General features: G+C 36.0%; 1 long non-coding RNA gene across 1 annotated transcript; it reads right to left on the bottom strand.

The window, feature by feature from the left end:
- Positions 1-10984: 10984 nt before the first annotated feature.
- On the bottom strand, positions 10985-11598 carry LOC110891855. The gene is made up of 3 exons (XR_002565609.2): positions 11469-11598; positions 11302-11380; positions 10985-11219 (listed from the first exon to the last, which is right to left on the bottom strand). It is a non-coding gene; the product is annotated as an uncharacterized LOC110891855 (long non-coding RNA).
- Positions 11599-19253: the final 7655 nt, after the last annotated feature.

The following is a 19253-nucleotide window of genomic DNA, read 5'->3' as shown; positions in this document are numbered from 1 at the left end:
TTGTTATTGGACCTACACCTAGGCTCCAATTTTATTGTCTGACTGCTTTCTGCAGTTCCGTTGACACAGTGTGTCTTACCGGTGAGTTTACTAATATTTTTGACGCAACGCTCTCGTTTTTGCATAAAGCAATATTTTGTAGTATAAAACGTACATGAATTCACTTGTATGGAATTCAGAAACTTATTTCTCTTGTAAACTAGATCATGTATGTTCATTAAGGCACAGATCACTGTTCATTTAGTGTACGGAATGTACGGAAAAGTGACGGTTGTCACAGTCTCCCCCCGTTAAAAGAATTTCGTCCCGAAATTCAAGCGATGCCATCGGTCGCAGGGGAGTTGTGAAACCAATATGGTCACTTATATTTGAAACACGTCTTTGTGTTCTCATGTCATGTATTTTATCATGCTCAAGTAAATCAATCATGTCTTTTCTGCATTTTGTGGACTCTTGGTCCGAAACCTCAACAGGTTGTATAGTATATCATTGACGTGAATCTTATTTGTGGGAACTATGACTGTTCCTTGCGTCAGACTCCTCTAAAGACTAGACACATGAATGTGTCGCGATCACTACTGATCTTTTTCTGGAAGCTTCATCTTGTGAACAATGGTTCTGATCCCTACACCGGGGATTCAATCTTTTCGTTTTCCAATTCACACTACGCCCTTTCTAGGCGCGGCTCTCAATTTAGTCGTGCTTCTTGTCTCAAATTCTTACGATTTCTGCCTCTCATCGGCGTAATCTTTCTGTGTTCTGCAGGCTGTCTTGATATAATCGCATATATGAACGACCTTGCCTCTAGATTTTTCCTGGACCATCTCGGCCAGTTGATCCATTATTCCCGGTCTCCGTTCAACACAACGGGAATTGACTCATTACGTTCCATCTAAAGCTTTACACAAAGCGGTTTAGACGGCGGCGTGATAAATACTGTTGTAGGAAGACTCTACTAAGGGTAAGTGAGTGTTCCAACTTTTTATCAAAGTTTATCACACAAGCACGCATCTTGTTCATACAGTCTGCATCGTTCAACAGCTCAGTTCATATTCGAGTTCTTACGATCATCGGTGTGCTGCAATCCCTTGCGATCAGTAAAGATCGTGCAACGTTTTCTTTCAGGTAATAACGCCCAGTTTGCTGCGCGCAATGACTGTACCTATCTCAAGGGTTCTTCTCATGATTCCTTAATCAATGTGCCACGTATGTAATGTCGTGGTCTTGTTGCATCGGCGTATAATCGAGACTTTGTCGAGAGGCGTCACATAATTGCAACTCTAGCTCCTTAGCTCTTGGTTGCAGGGTTGGCATGAATCTCGTTCTTATCCACCATGGATCTGAAAGTTCTCACTTCGCGAATTCGAAATCCGCTTTTCGTCATCATAGCGCTTAACTGTTCTTTCTCTAAGAGTTGCAAGGTAAATTGCAGTTGTTGCTCACGACCTTCCTTGGTCATTGGCCATATGAGAATGTAGTCAATAAGTATATGGCTTATCTAGGTATGGCTTACACGTTCGATTTCATGAGGTCCATGAATATTGTCGATGCATGTGTTAGGCCAAATGGTACGACAAGGAACTCGTAACTTCCAAAGCGAGTCCTAAAGGTCGTTTCAGGGACACTTCCTTCTGGTATACACAGTCATGGACATCCTGTCCTCAAGTTGATCCTTGGGTGGCAACTAGGATCTTATGATTTTGTCTGTTTATGTTGCCAGTCGTTGGCAAAGGATTCTGATTCTCAATTCTCAGGAATTTACGCAAAATGGAACTGTCAACTTTCTCCTCATATCCCTAACTAAAGGCGTCATGTCCTTAACTTCCTCTGTCTGGTAGCTCTTGCAGTTACGTCCGGAGCTCATGCTTTACGGACGAAGTTAGTCGGTAAGACATTATTCGACACTGGTGCTGCTCTTGGCACGTGCTTTATCCTAAACTTCTCTTGACGCTGCGAAGGGGCATTTCTGGCAAGTCTTTTGAAAAGGCTACTAGAATTTCTTCCATCGCGGGGATGTTCCCAGGTTCTGCAGTCTACTCAGAGGCATTTCTATGCCTCTTCGACCAATGAAGGATGTCGTAGATCTGCCGCCTTATGGGGTCTAGCATCCTTGCGCCTATTACAGTAAAGTTGGGTTTCATCATTCGCACGAGGGATGCGTCTGATTTTCTCGTATTGACGACTTCAGCTGCATACTTGGATTTCCGATCCATGCTGATTATTATGACCTCACGAGTCAATGGTAACAGAAGGTTACGGCCCTCTGAGTGCCTAATCACGATCCTTAATCGCTTCGACTGTTTAAGCTATCCTTCTATATGCCCATTTCTAAAGAATACGGGACGTCTATCTTACTTGAGACTAGGCCAAGAAGTTTCTTAAGTTCTAAGCATGCAAGGTTAAGGTTGATGCCAGTATTAGAAATAGATGCATAAGGGTGGTTAATAGGGAACGTACCCGTAACCGCATCTGGATCCTAGCGTGGTTCACGAGTTTCGATCGTGAAAACCCTTCCTTGCTTGTTTCTTCTTTGGGCAATCTTTCCTAAAGTGCCCTGCTTCACCACATTTGTAGCAACCGGGTATTCTCTTATTTCTTCCATCTGGGTCCTTCGCCCAACAGGCGTCCCTGTTGTGCCCTTCTTTTCCACACTTTCCACACCTAGGCTTCAGACATCGACCTTTATGGTGAAAAGTGCATTCTCTGCACCTCGGCTTAGTCCCCGAGTAAACATTACCACCTGCCCTATTAATGGCTCCATCAGTGCTCCTGCCATGTGGCGAATTCACTTTCTTTCTTTTGTTTGCTTTAGAGCTTCCATAGTTGAGTTGGGTGCTCATCTTTAGGTTTGAGGACTTCCTCTTCTTGTTGCTTGACGACTCCACATGAGTCTCTTTCTTGTTATCCTCAGATTCCAAAAATTTTCCCGCACGTAGAGCCTCTTCAGTAAGGGTGACACTCATATCGATAGCCTCTGTGATGGTTGAGGGTTTTGAGGTAGTAACCATGCCCCTAATCTGGGGTGCAAGTCCCCAAATGAATCGTTCTATCCTCTTGAATTCCGGTTTGACTAGGTAGGGGACGACCCTAGACAAGTCGTGAAATCACTGGACGTATTCAGGAATCTTCGGTCCGTCCATTTTCAAATTCCAGAACTCCACCTCAAGCTTCTGGATTTCAGTCCTAGAACAGTATTTCTTTTCCATCATTTCCTTGAGCTCGTCCCAGCTCAGTGCATAAGCAGCATCTACACCAAGGGTCTGAACCTGAAGGTTCCACCATGAGAGTGCGCCATCCAGAAATAACCCTGAGATATAGGTAACGCTTTGTTGGGGTGAACAGTTACTCATTCTTAGAACTGAGTCCGTCTTTTCTGTCCAACGAACAAATGCAACGGCACCTCCTGTGCCATCAAAATTCAAAGGCTTGCAGTCCAGGAACTGTTTATAGGTGCAGCCAGTTGGAGGGTTATTCTCAGTCGTGCCATTGATGTGCTTAGAGCGGAGGGCTTCATGTCGTGCAATTGCCTGCGAGATGCATTCTTGCAGCTCGGCTTCTGTTCTTGGTAGCGTACTGGTGTTTGTGTCTCGCCTGGACGGCATTCCCTTCTGCCAAAACGGTATGAAGTAGGTTAGGCAACATTCCAGGTGTCTATGAGGTACATAGCACCATAAGCCATTATGTAATCACCCAATTTCACATGTATACATAAATACTCAATGTATGAGCGGGAAACAGTTACTGAGCCTTCACTTAGGCTTGCCAACTTGGCTTAAAACGAACTTGAGGTTACATTGCCTCGGTCATTTAGGTTTCAGTTATTTGCCGCTACATTGGTTTTCTTAGGTTTTTGGCTTTACTGGGGCGTACATTTTCCCTTAGAGGGGGTTGCTCGTGTATGGGTGATAGAGAGTGCAAAGTCGCTGAATCTCTTGAATGTTTCTCATCTTCACTTGCTTAAATGTCGTTTTCCTCAAACGTCTCGTACGCAGGTAGAAGTGTCAGTCACGAAGTAGGCTGAGACAGGCTTCCTACTTTCTTACGTGCTAAAGCACTGATCTATGTGATGTTCTACCAGATGAAGGTGAGGACACCTATACATTGAATTTGGTGTGGTTTTCATTAGCTCGACCCGTAGAGTCCACCAGGATTTCTGTGCACTACAAGTCGTTATTACGTGGGCCCCCGTAATAATAAATTGTCTTGCACAGTTACCCCAATTTTCTCTCGTCCAAGCAGATGATTGATCTAGGAGGGGACACTACTGTCCTTACACTCCTTGCCATGGAAAGGACCATTGCGGAGGTCCATGCGCTAACATTCGTTATTGTTATGCGCGTATAGGCACGATGATTAGATGGAATAGGAATGGAGAGAATTCCTAGTAGTTGGAGGGGCACCTTCGTGATGAATACTTCATCTTCCTTTTCTAGTCAAGTATGTTGTCAATTTTGCTTCACATAATCTGGAGGGATCTCGTCCCGTTGATTAAGAGTTCGTTCAAGGTCGCCGCCTCTGCCTCGTCATCACCACCGTAGTTTGGCATCTTCATGTTCGAGAGGGAGGAGCAGCCATCTCCTACGGAAGTAAGCTCAGAGTCTTGTCTGGTAATCACTCCCAGCCACGAGCTTTGCAAAGGACGCGAGGTCGATAGCTTCATCGTGCGAGTCACGTACCGTAATAGGAGTCGGAGTCGAAAGAATTTTATTCACGTCAATAATCATTCCGTACACTTATTCGTATGCATGAATACAAATAACAAATATGCTACTTAGCATAATCAAGTAACTTAATGCATTATACCACGTATAACTCTCGTTTTGGGGGGGGGGGTCATTTTGTCAAGTCTAACTTTTGTAGACTATGCCTTGGTTGGCACCTTACTCTATGGGTATTCCTCACTAATGTCCTTGCCTTGTCTTTTCTTTGAAAAGTGTCTGACTCGTGGATCTTGGCGCTTTCGTGAATGCAATGAAAACCATTTTGTAAAATGTTTTTGTGAAAGCACTTTAGTGATTGTAGTCTAGACTCGAGAAGGAATCCTAGTTCACTACAATCGAAGCTCTGATACCAAACTGTCACACCCTGTCTTTTGCGGAAGCGTATGATGTGTGACTAGCTTGTTATCATTGCATTCGATCATAATAAACAACTACATGATTTAAAACGATGTTCATCCATTCGGAAATTTTTGAGGATCACAAACACTTGTCATTTAAGTTTTAAAACACAACCTTCATCTAGGTTACAATTCAACAAAAGTGGATGACATCTAAACTTGTAGTCTACTTCTAGTTACAACACTTGCGCCCAAGATCCATCCTGTCACCTGAAATACATGTAATTTTGGAAAACATCAACATAAAGTTGAGCGAGTTCATGCGTTTTGCATACCGAGTATGAAAACATGGTATGTATCTTGTATAAATAAAGTATTCTTGCAAAAATCAAGTTTTCTTGTGTACACCACGTACTAATTGAATGTTTGTACAAAGACATTTCAGCATGTGAGGACATATGGAGCATTAGTGTTGGCTCCTTTAAGGCATGTGAGGACTTATGGAACATTAGTGTTGGCTCCTTTAACTATGTCGATTACCCTCGACTGTGTCGATTAACCTCGACTGTGTCAATTTCCCTTGACTGTGTCGATTACCCTCGACTGTGTCGATTTACCTCGACTGTGTCGATTTACCTCGACTGGGACACCGAAGCACTCAAGAGGTCACATAAGGACCATGAGTGGGGCTCGGCCGTACCCGTTAGATCTAACCCTCGTCCCTAATTACTGAATGTTTTTAATGGCTTGGTACTAGTTTTCACCAAGACTTTATGGCATTTTTAGTATTAAGTCTATGCTCACATGATCTAGTAATTTCTAGGCATTTCTTAAAGCACATCATACTTGGTTCTCGTTCTCACCAAGTGTGCTTCTCGTATTTTTGTATTCTCGATTCGTATTGCACTCGGTACTCGTTCTCACCAAGAGTGCTTCTTGTATTTTTACTACTTGTAAAAAAATTATAATATTTGTAACATGTATTTCACCCCCGAGAGTTATAAAACCAAAAACAGTTAAAGAAAAGGGGGAGCATGAACTCACAACTTTGCGTTCCTGCGTCGTAAACTTCACCGGAGTTGCTTATCTAGCGTCGTGACCTAAACGCGTTTTATTAACGTTAGTCACTAGACTTGTATCGCACAAGTGCAAGTCACTATCTTTTGTATTTGTGTTCTTGTGTTAAAAATATTTATATTTTTAACTATTTGTCTTATATCATTTTCTCAAAAATAAATATACGTATCTTGTATTTTGCACCCGAATTATGTATTTTGTCCAAGTAATATATTTTCATAAATATATCCTCTTGTATGTGTCTAAGCATGTTGTATGTGTATTTTCATGTTTATACTCCTCATGAGTATTTAGTGTATCTTTACGTCTCAATACGCTAGCACGTATAACACATACTATATACACTTAGCACAAAAGTTGGTGATAAAATAATATATATATTTTTCTCTCAAAAATATACATATTTATATCCACTTTTATTTTTGAAGAAATCCTCATTTCTTATCACCAAAAATTAGGGAAACCTTGGTAATACCTTTAAATACATTTTTAGGGAATAAGTTCTTCAAAAACTTATATTTTTCTAAGTGTCAAAATTTATAAAAATTTTGACAGAGTTTCCCCTAAAAATGGAGGTTTCCCATGTTTTCAAAACATGTGTTTATTTTCTTTTAAATCGTCAACAATCATCAACAACAATTATCAACAATAATCATCAACAACAATTATCAACAATAATCATCAACAACAATTATCAACAATAATCATCAACAACAATTATCAACAATAATCATCAACAACAATCACTAATTTTCCCCATTTCATGAACTTGCATATTTACAAAAATGTGTAGTAATTTACTAGCACATTTAGTAAGTCTTGTTATCTTTAAAAATAAGTTTAATTTCTTAAAAAAAAAAACTTTATTTTTAAAGAATATGAAGTTCCACAACTTCTAGTCGGTTTTTACGAAAATTATTTCTTTGTTAAAACTTTTGTTACACTAGTGTTCGCACACTTGTTTGATCACAAAAAATCACTTTTGTTTGTGTAAGATCCGGATTAGAACATGTGATTTCTTTTGACGCTTGGTCTTTTGAAAATACCACTTGTGGACACATAGATCGGCTAGTTTTAGACACTATTTCATAAGTAAAAATACTTTTACACAAGTTCATGTTTCTTGTGTGGTAGAGTTTCACCTTTTAACCCTTGCACCATTTCAAACAAGCTTATGTCAAGATCCATGATCTTAACCAAACAGGGTTAAATGATGATCCGAGCTACCACAACGTAGATCGGGCCTAAATAATCACAAATTTCAATTACTACAACATTTACACAACTAGTGAGCTTTTAACCATCATTTTTCATGTTTTTAGTAGACTTTAATGCACCATTTTGTAAGATTTCGAGTTTTAATCATTACACATCACATTAACCACTTCAAAATAGCTCAAGAATGTGTTTTAAGCAACATACCACTAGCTCGAGGCTAGGGAAGTATCTAGACGCGAATGTGGTGGATAAAAGCTAGAGAAAGAGGTCCTTCGAGCTCCGAGTGCACCAAGCCTTCTTATGCGTGACACTTGACACTTGTATGATGTTGGAATGTGAAGAACAAAATCGAAAAATATGATGGATGATCAAGGGGTGTTCGGCTGAAAGTTTTTGAGGGAGAGGAGAGAGTAGTTTTGTGGTGTTGGGTGGTGAATTGTCTAGTGTGCCATCTCAAGGTATTTATAGACATTCCATATGGCATATTCCTAGCATATTCCTGGCATATTCCTGGAATATTCCTAGCATATTCCTGGCATATTCCTGGAATATTCCTAGCATATTCCTGGCATATTCCTGGCATATTCCTGGAATATTCCTAGCATATTCCTAGCATATTCTTTGGAATATTCCTAGCATATTTCTAGCATATTCCTGGAATATTCTTAGCATATTCCTAGCATATTCTTGTAATATTCCTAGCATATTCCTAGCATATTCCTGGAATATTCTTAGCATATTCCTAGCATATTCCTGGAATATTCCTAGGTTTTCTGCGTTGTCTGCATTTTGCAGTGTAAGCACTGTGTCGCGTAGGAACACATGGTACGTGCTTAAACTTGAAAAATAACGTTTTTAAGCGTTTTAATTTATTTTTTAACACGAACCTAATTAAAATAAAATTTTAATCATAACAGAATATTTGTGGGATTAAATATTATCCGGGCGGCCATCAACGTTCGTTTCGCAGTTTTGTCGCAATTAGTTCTGCTCTTAAAGTGTGTTTCGGGTGCTTTTTAGTGCTTATTTTTGCTTTCATATAGCATATATACTAAACCCTTGTATGTACTCTTGGGTTTTAATGTATTCTTGTTATTGGACCTACACCTAGGCTCCAATTTTATTGTCTGACTGCTTTCTGCAGTTCCGTTGACACAGTGTGTCTTACCGGTGAGTTTACTAATATTTTTGACGCAACGCTCTCGTTTTTGCATAAAGCAATATTTTGTAGTATAAAACGTACATGAATTCACTTGTATGGAATTCAGAAACTTATTTCTCTTGTAAACTAGATCATGTATGTTCATTAAGGCACAGATCACTGTTCATTTAGTGTACGGAATGTACGGAAAAGTGACGGTTGTCACATTAAGAATACACATCTATAAGACCATTTCTATAAGTTGTGATTTTTTTATACATTCTAATTAAAATACAAACGGTTCTGGTGGTTTTTATATTAGAATTGCTGGCTCGGAACCGACCCTAACCGGAACCGATATTTCATATCAACTAGAACCAGAAACTGACCCATATATAATCGAAAAGGTTCGGGTCCAAAGTACTCACAGTTCGGAACCGCGAAACGCTCACCCCTACAATTGATGAACATATTATTAACTTACTATTTATCTATTAATTAGTAAACACCATTTTAATAATAACTAGGGGGAACACCCGTGCGATGCACGACATGCATAATAGTTATTGTTTTTTCCTGGAACGACGACTGATATAGATAGTGCGTGACACGGTACGAAAGTGTGAATATAGTATAGATTTTTAAAACAAAAACCGGTTTTTTTTAAAGTTAGCCGTTTGACCATGGTTATTTTGACCAAAGTCCACTCCTCGTTCGGCGCTTTGTGGTAGCACTACCAGTCAAAAAAAGGCCCAAAACGCCCGAGGGTACAGTGTTCCCCCGCGTTTTTAAGACGCTTTGAGAGAGGTTTGCGCCCCACCACATGTGGTCTCACAAAACTTCAATTCTATGGACGTGTGGTTTCTCAACCCTCTTCAAAAGACGTCACAGTTTTCAAATTTTTTTATTTTTATTTTTTCTTTTTCATTGTTTTAGATGGTGTAAAATAGATGTTAAATATATATATTATACTACATACACATATACATATAAATTCAGTTTTGACATCTAAAAGTCAAATTGCAGGTTTTGTTCCCTTTTATAGATAAGAAAGCAATTTATTATTTATTACTAAAATGTTGTATTAACTTTATTCTGCAACATATTCTTTATAAACTATGCTTACCTTGACATAACCTAATAGCTATATTTCCTTATTAGAAGTCTCTTATAATTGAAAATTAGTACATATTATTATTACCTTGCTGGTGAACACATTTACTCTATGTTTAGGGAACAATTTGATTAGGTTGCTGATATTGAATTGAATATCACACCAAATTACAATAGCAGTTTATATTGCTACTATTCACCCAAATCAAGCACCTTAAATAAGTCAGTGTTTCTCTATATTCAAAAAACGAACTATAACTGACGATTATTAAATTGCAACACTCAATTCAATCCAAATACTGCAATAGAAACATAAAATCTACCACAATTCGTTGGTTAATCACGTATAGTTCTTAATCGATTAGAATCAGAAAAAAGGAAATTGACTCACCGTAACTTAAAATCAGGAAGAAGGCGAACAAAGGGGCGGAGTTTTTCGAAATCAATGACCCCTGTCTTTCATTGTTATTCCTTGAATGAGGTAAGCAAGACCCCATACTACACACTACATACACATACATAAAAATTGGGTTCTATATTATTTGTATAAACACCGATTGGAAACCCTCACATTGCATTTGATGAAACCCTAATCAATATAAACACACACACTAACACTCACGAATCGAATCGAATTTATAAAAGGAAAAATTCGGGCTGTTTTTACCTCTTGCTGCTCCAAATCTTCATTACCATACATTATCTTCATCTTAGAGATATAGATATTGCACTTAAAGGTCTCAACCATCAAAATACGATCCAAGGGCTAAAAAGTGGTTCCTAATTATGCAATGGTTATCATTTGAACCTTATTCCATGAGACTTGGGGTAAGATGCAAAGAGCATTCTTTTGAGTTTTAAACCATCTGTAATTAAGTTCATTATTTAATCATTATTGTTGCAATTATTAGGTATTATAGATAATAATACCCCATGAAATTACCTTTTAGTAATTTTCGTTTCTAATTGGTTAGCATCTTTTAAGTTTTAAAACCATTTATAGTTATAATTAAATTCATAATAACGTTGATTAAGTTTTTTTATATTTAATTATTATTATTATTATTATTATTATTATTATTATTATTATTATTATTTTTATTTCATATGATGTTCATCAACTATCTGATAAAATTGCAAAAAGGTTGTAACCTTATTTGTATGATGTTTAGCAATTACTAAACCAAATAATAATGACTTAATTATAAAATTCAATCAAGTAATCGGTTACGGAGAACTTGAAATGGAAAAGCAATGTAAATATGAGGAAGGTGATGATGTTCAACTAAGTCAAATGATTTAATTCTTTATCAAGTATTTAACAATACTTAATTTATAAAGCTATCAATTTAATTGTATTTATCAATTTATACTCATGTAGAAAGACTAATTCCCTTTACTAACTTCATTGAGTTGTTGTACTATAAGCATAATATGTTGCAATTATTTAAATTTGGTTGGAACCCTTGTGAAATGCTTTATACGATAGTATAGATAAACGCAATCAATTTAAATCTTTTGCGCGGGTTGAAAACATCCGAGCCCTTAAAGTTTGCTGCCCAATCCTGTCAAACAATACCTCCTCAAATATTTCCTCTGCATCTATATTGCCTATATATAGTATCAATTAAATCACAAAAAAGCATCATATGTTTAAAAAAAATAGTAAAGTAGAAATTAAAAAAGGAAATACCAATAGGCCAAATAAATGTCTATCTCCAAATGAATAACTTTTCTCGTACCCACCCTTTTACACCTCCATATACATGAAGCTGCAAAAAGGAAAAAGACTATAAATTTATGAACAATTAAACAATACATTGGTAAATGGTTCCAGATACTATAGTCATGAAAGGGTACCTTGATGAAGTATGAAGTGTCTGTCTTTTTGTATCCAATAACCTGTGTGTATACTTTATATGTAATATAAAATCATAATTTGAAAAAAAAAAACCACTAAATCACCAAAAACATAATAAAACATCAATATCAACTCATAGATTATGTAAAAGAAAACTGTTATCCCATTTGAATATTTTAAGAAACAAACCAAAGTTTTTTCGAATAAATGTTGAAATGGGTATAAAAGAACACACCTTTCCACAAAGATAAATAAATTTCATATCAACTTATCTCTTTCTTATCTCTTTCTTTTCGACTCTAACTCGCACAATAGTAGACAAAGGAGTTGATGTTGAGTGAAATGGTGAATTTATAGCAATGATAGGAGATTCCTTAATCGGTCAAATTTATTACATATTGATTGAAATTGGACCTTTGGAATGCTTTTGCGGTTTATCCCAATAGCTTTCGTTTATTAATTGCATTTAAGAACCGAACTTATTATTGTATTATTATAATTAACTGTGATTATATTCTCATTTAATTATTTTTTTATTTTTTAATATTAATGTAGAAAGACTATTTCACCCCTTACTAACATCATTAAGTTGTTGTACCATAAGTATAAAAGATTGTAATTACTTAAATTTGGTTGGTATCCTTATGAAATGCTTTATAATATAGTATAGATATAGATAGATAGATAGATATAGATATAGATAATTATTTTTTTTATTTTTTAATATTAATGTAGAAAGACCATTTCACCCCTTACTAACATCATTAAGTTGTTGTACCATAAGTATAAAAGATTGTAATTACTTAAATTTGGTTGGTATCCTTATGAAATGCTTTATAATATAGTATAGATTAGGTTCTAGCATTAATGTACTGTACTATATGTTAATATGGTGTTTCATGCATTGCTTTGTTGCAAATTGTGTTGTTTTATTTGTAAATTATTATTATTATTTATAATAATCTAATTAATTTAGCCAAAATCTTGTTAATAATATATTAGAATATATATATATATAGTTATTTTAATACTTTTATTATTTTAATATTATAATAATAATTCCTTTTTTTTACTGTTTAACTTTAATTTAATGATTTTTTAGTATCACGGGGTGGGATAAGCTTGGTGTCAACCGGTACTGGTATCGAAAATACCGGTACGATCTTGTTTGGTATCGGTACAAATAGTAATTTTAATATTTTAATAATATATATAGTTTTTTATATATTTTTATTATTTTAATATTATAATAATAATTCTTTTCTTTACTTTTTAACTTTAATTTAATGATATTTTTATGATACTTATGATCTTTCGGTTTAAATTTTATCTTAATCTATTAAATTCTGATACTAATATCATGGATAAGTTCTTAATATTTGATATCATTTGGATCCCTTTACCTATTTTTTTATTATATGTTTTCTTTGAAAATATATTGTTGTGTTTCTATTACGAATTATATTTGAGCTACTTTTAATATATTAGTTACTTCGAAATTTAAATTTATGGTTACCTTGTCAAAGATCATTTTATAGAATAATCATAAGTTTGGAATAATTATCTTTAAACCAATTATTAAAACAAATTAAGATCAAAGTTAACTTTAAACTAATCTACCTTTATCTATAATATATTATTTAGTATAATGTGTTATTGATGATATTAATTTTAATGATTATTGATATATAATTATTTTATTTTATTTTTTATCTTATCTCTTATTTATTTAATATAAATTAAATGCAATTAATAGGATTTTTATAGAATGATGCATTTAAAACAACCATAAATTTTGGTTTTAAAATAGAACATATAACTAAACTTTAGAATATATATAGATGTTTTATTTAATTTACCAACTTAATTTTAAACATAAGTTAATTAACTAGGTAAAGGATCAAATAGAAATAAAATTAACGTACGAAACGTACGAATTGGGGGAAAAAGCAAAAAAGTGGTGGTTTCATTTTGGTAATTATCAGCAACTTCAATATTACTAGGGAAAAAGCAAAAAGTGTCTTGTAGAGTAATTTTGAGCATCTGTAGAGTAATTTTTGGAAATGTAGGGTAATTATCAAATTACTCTAGTAGAGTAATTTTGACTTATGTAGGGTAATTTTGGAAAATGTCTTGTAGAGTAATTTTGTTAGCATTTAGTTATGGGGTTTAGCTTTATGGTTTAGTTTTTAGCTTTTAGTTGGGGGGGGGGGGGTAGGTTTTTGGGGGGTGGGGGTGGTTTAGGTTTTTGGTGGGTGGGTGGGGGGGGGGTTAGTGTAATTTTGATAATTACCCTACAATTTTGATAATTACCCTACACGACCAAAATTACTCTACATGAACATTTACAATGGTTTAGTTTTTTTTAGGTTTTTGGGGGGTGGGGGGGGGGTTGTGTAATTTTGATAATTACCCTACACGACCAAAATTACTCTACATGAACATTTACAAAATTACTCTACAGAAGCTCAAAATTATTCTACTAGAGTAATTTTGAAGTTGCTGATAATTACCAAAATGACACTGCCACTTTTTGCTTTTTCCCCCAATTCGTACGTTTCGTACGTTTACTTTATTTTTACAAGAACTTAACTCTAATTAACTATATTTTATTTATCCTAACAAACAAGAAGAAGCCCTATTTCCTAGGCATATCTTGGTCCGAATTTCGTAGGAAACAACTTTTCTCGACCAATTTCCAACCAAGACATTTTCGTTGGAAAAGGTCATGGTAAACTTAGTCCGGTCAAACTCCGACCTAAAACTTCTGACCAAACATTCACCACCGAATTCTGATCAAACATTTCCGACTAAAGTCCAACCAAAAATGGCTTTAACTGTTCTAATTTCTAACTGATTTCCTACTAAAAAATAATAAAAATAGACAGAAAGATTAAAAAAATTATAAAAAAAATATACTCTGAAGTGCAGAAAAAATATAATGCAAATCATATTTACAAAATCCAATCCAAAGCATCAAATCTTGTTTACAAAATCCAATCCAGTGCATCAAATCATGTTCACAAAATTTTATCTAATACATCAAATAACGTAATTTGTAAGTTCAACCATAGATACAATAAACATAAATTATGATGATGGATTGTCGGGAGGATTCCAAATTTCTTCGTTACAAGTAATCATCATGAAACTTTTTTATATAGATGATACTCAACCGCCTCCCTTGTCTTGTAATTTCTTCATTACAAGTAATCATCATGAAACTTTTTTATATACTAAACCGCCTCTCTTGTCTTGTAATGTATTTGGAACACGGACATTTAATTTTAAGAACCTACATTACTTCTTTAGAAGTACATAATATATAGATCATACTCAACCGCCTCTCTTGTCTTATAATGTATTTGGAACACGGACATCTAATTTTAAGAACCTCCACCACTTCTTTAGAAGTACATAATATAGATCATACTCAACCGTCTCTCTTGTCTTGTAATGTATTTGGAACACGGACATCTAATTTCAAAAACCTCTACCACTTCTTTAGAAGGACATAATATAGATCATACTCAACAGCCTCTCTTGTCTTTTAATGTAATTAGAACATGGACATCTAATTTCAAGAACCTTCACCACTTCTTTAGAAGTATAGAAATATATAGACACACATACATATACACATAACATCCATGTATATGTATATCTATATGCATGTATACATACATACATCAAATAATTATAATAATTCTTCATTATTTATTAATAATTACATTCTTTATAATAAATGTTAATTAATTATTATAATAACAACAATAATAATAAAGTTAATAACAATAGTAATAATAAATAATTATAATTACAATTAGTAAATATACTAAAACAAACTTTATACGGAAATACGTAGGAAACTTCCGACTTTTTCCCACAAACATTTTATTATATTGAAAAACAAACTTTTGGTGGGAAATGCGTATGAAACTTCCAACCATTTTCCCATTAAAATTTAATATATTTAAAAAATAAAATTTTCATGGGATATGTGTAAAAAACTTCCATCAATTTCTCACAAAAATGACTTTTTTCGGTATTTGTTTAGTAACCTAGGGTCTTAGTGGTGTTGTGTTTTGGTCGATATTTGGTGTAAATTGCGTAGGAAAGTTCAACCATCTTCCTGGTATTTCGTCGATGACTCAAACCACTGGATTGAGGGTAATGTCACTTTTAAAAGAGTGACCTACTACTATAACTAAGATAATCTCTTAAAAAGTGCAAAATGGCTTAAAATATCAATAAAATCATAACACACCTAACGCACACCAAGTTTTTGGCGCCGTTACCGAGGACACAAGGATTTTAAGAAAGTTAGGAATCAACGGCCTAATCATTTTTCTTATTTTTCTACTTTTTTAGGATTTTTCTAAATTTTTCAGCTTCTGCAGACTTCAGCACGGGGCCGTGGCCGCTGAACACGCCCCGTGCGCAATCTTTGTTACTAGCAATCCTGTTTTAAGTCAGACATTAGCTGAACACGGGGCCATGCCCACTGAACACGCCCCCACGTCTAAACGCCCAGTTACTGAAAACAAAACTGTAAGATCCTCTTATGGTGCGTGGTGTCAAATATGTGGTGGATCTCATAAAAATTTAGGATGTTACTTCCTAAATTACACTCCCCACTATATAGACCCATCGTTTCCCTGTAACCTTCAGATGAGCGAAAGTAAAAACGATCCTTGTCTCTCCCCCGAGTGCCCTCAACCACTTCTTTTGGGTGACATAATTCTCGAAGAATGATGTCAGTTCGATGAAATAATTCTCCAATTGTTAAAAGAACTTGAGATGGATACAAGTTATTTATCCCAAGACGACAATCAAGAAGAATTATTGGGGACGAATTCGGAATCTAACAACATCGTTGATACCGAAAGCACCTCTAACTCTTGTGAGGACTTGAGCGATAGTCGTCCCTGTTTCGATTGTGTTGTGAAGGACTCTCCATCGGTCTCCACCGATGCGTTCATAGAGCTGAGCGATTCGACATATACCTTCTTTAACGAGAGCCCGGATGAGGGGAATAAAGGTTAGTTTCGCCCACCGGTATTTAGCTTAGGTTTTACCCTTTCCGACAACCTCTTGCGTTCTTGTCTAAAGCAAGGGCAATTAAGGTACCTTAGGCACTTCGGTGTTGTTCCATCTAGTAAGGAACCGCCCGATCTGGACAAATTCCTTAAAATAAGACGAAAACTCTCTAGCCACAGGGCCGTGTCCAGGTCAACATGCCCCATGCCCGCCTAAAAATTGACCACGGGGGCGTGTCCAGGCCAACACGCCCCGTGTTTAGAATACAGACAAAATGTGTCAGAGTCTTGTCTGACCACGGGGTCGTGTCCAGCCGACACGGGGCCGTGGTCAGCGTGCTGTCGTTTTCTATAAAGTCAGCATGATTCCTGCACATTTAGACCCATTCCAAAGACCAAGATCTGCTGGGATTTTCAAATATACCCTACAAGGTATATTCCAAAGAAGGTTCCCAACAACCATCTTGTCTTTACCACTTTTGTCTCTTGCTTTCTTCTCCAAAAACTCCTCAAAACCTCCATTAAAACTTGAAACCTCTATGTTTTTAAGCTTTATATTGATCTTTGCTAGGTTTTTAACTAAGGAATCTTATCAAAAATAAGTTTTACAACACTGTTTTAAGTTATTTCTGCTCAGAAATGTCTCAAAGTTCAGAAAAATAATTTAAAACTATAAGATTCGTGAGTTCAAAAATCTGCAGAATGGTGGCCACGGGGCCGTGGTTGGAGTTACTGTTTCATTTATTTGAACTTTTTGACTTGTTTTCTTAGAATGTCGAGCCGGAATAGCGGAACATCCTCAGCTCACTCAAGGAACGACCGAAGGGGAAGAAGAACATCGGTGGAAGACTCCTTGGTCAACTATGTGTACGCCTTGCGAGAAGCCATTGATAAGATGACAGGAGTAGAAGAAGCCTTAATTGACCGTATTAACCATTTGTTGGTCGGGTTAGAGGGTTGCCTTTAAGAAGTCAACCTTTTGCACCAAAGGTTGAATATTCTTGCTTCTCCTCGCACAAGGGGGGTGGAATGTTGTGCCGGAAGTCATTATTCCAGCCGAGTGGCATGTCACGCCTCCGGAACCTCCTCTAGACGTACTACACGGGGTTCCGGTAGCCGTTGAGCCTCCTCCACAAGACATTGTGGAGAATGAGCCCGCCTTCTTTCTCCCTAGGGAGATAGAGGAATGGCTCAATGACATCTAAAAGACATCCCCCGGTTACGAGTTCTACAAAACCGTTAAGTACCGGAAAGTTATTTCCGAGTTTTTGTCATTTCTACAATAAGGGTAGAACTCCTTAGTGATTTCCTGCATTTTATGACCTATCTATCTTAGGATCTTTGTAGCTTTTCATTTTTAGCAGTTTTATTTTTTTAGGATCTTTATACTTGTCGTTTTTAATGAATGATGGTTTTTAGTTATTAAATGGTGTTTGGATGATGTTGTAATGGTTGAATACACTCGAAAAGGTGGAGGTTACCAAGGGAAAGTTAAAACCACACCCCATGCACAAAAACATAGCCTACCGACAATTTTCCAGCATTACAGCAAGTTCAACACGGGGCCGTGCTCAGCCCAACACGCCCCGTGCCCAAGGCTCTGCAGAATTTTCCCAGTTCAGGTAACTGAACACGGGGTCGTGCTCACTGAACACACCCCGTGCCCAGCTTCTGTTTAATTTTGGTACTGGCGATCTGACCACGGGGCCGTACCCGGACCAACACGGGGCCGTGGCCAGACGCCCGTTAACACAAAATTTTGTTTTTAAACACCTTTTTACACATTCAGTCAACCTAAAAATTTATCTTTGAGACACATTGAGGACAATGTGTAATTTAAGTGTAGGGGGGATGCTAAAACCTTGAATTTTGCAAGTCCTAATAACAAGCCTTACACAAAACTCTATTGGAACCGCTAATCACCCCAAATTTTTTTCAAAAATTTTCATTTTTTTTACTTGTATTTGTTTAATTTGGGAATAACAAGTTCTAAAAAGGTTATACTTTTACAAATTTACAACCGATAGCGTCGTGATAAAAAGAACCAACATAAGAAAATTATGAAAAGGCATGACAAACTTAATTAAAATTTGATTAGATATACGTGATCACATCATAAACCCATTCTCACAAAAAGTGAGTTTTGAGTCTTTATCGAGCATACAAGTATACATCTTTAAACTAAATACTCATTTTTTGTTTCTTGTGTGAATAGCCGATTTGTCCTTACGACTCTAGAACTTGCCACGACGATACATTCCCGGTACTTACCAACTTAAATCCAAGTAAGTAAATGATGGAGGCATTAGGACTAACCCATTTTTCCTTTCAACACCATTATTTTTCATTTTCTTTATCACCTACCCAAAATCCCCCTAGTTAACCCCTTTGAGCATAAACCTTTTCATTTCTAAACCCACAAAACAAACACCTTTACCCACCAAAACCTTTTTCTTTTCAACCCCTATGTTTTAGTAAAAAGCTCGGTTTTCTTGTGACGTTTCTCTATAAAAAAATGAAATTCTAGCAATAAACAAACAAGTTCCTCAAACAAACTTTATTTGAAGATGCTTAGCTTGAATAAAAGTCACAAAAACAAAAAGTTTTACGACGACCGACGCTTTTTACGCTTTTAGCCCCTTTTTTTACTAACCACTAACCAAAACCACCTGCCTTTAGCCCAAGCCTAACCCTTTCCCGAAGTCCTCAAACAAACTTTATTTGAAGATGCTTAGCTTGAATAAA

This window comes from Helianthus annuus, chromosome 9 (assembly GCF_002127325.2).
Source record: "Helianthus annuus cultivar XRQ/B chromosome 9, HanXRQr2.0-SUNRISE, whole genome shotgun sequence".
NCBI lineage: Eukaryota > Viridiplantae > Streptophyta > Magnoliopsida > Asterales > Asteraceae > Helianthus > Helianthus annuus.
Note: the sequence above shows the minus strand (reverse complement) of the source record. Positions and strands in the feature narration are given on the sequence as shown.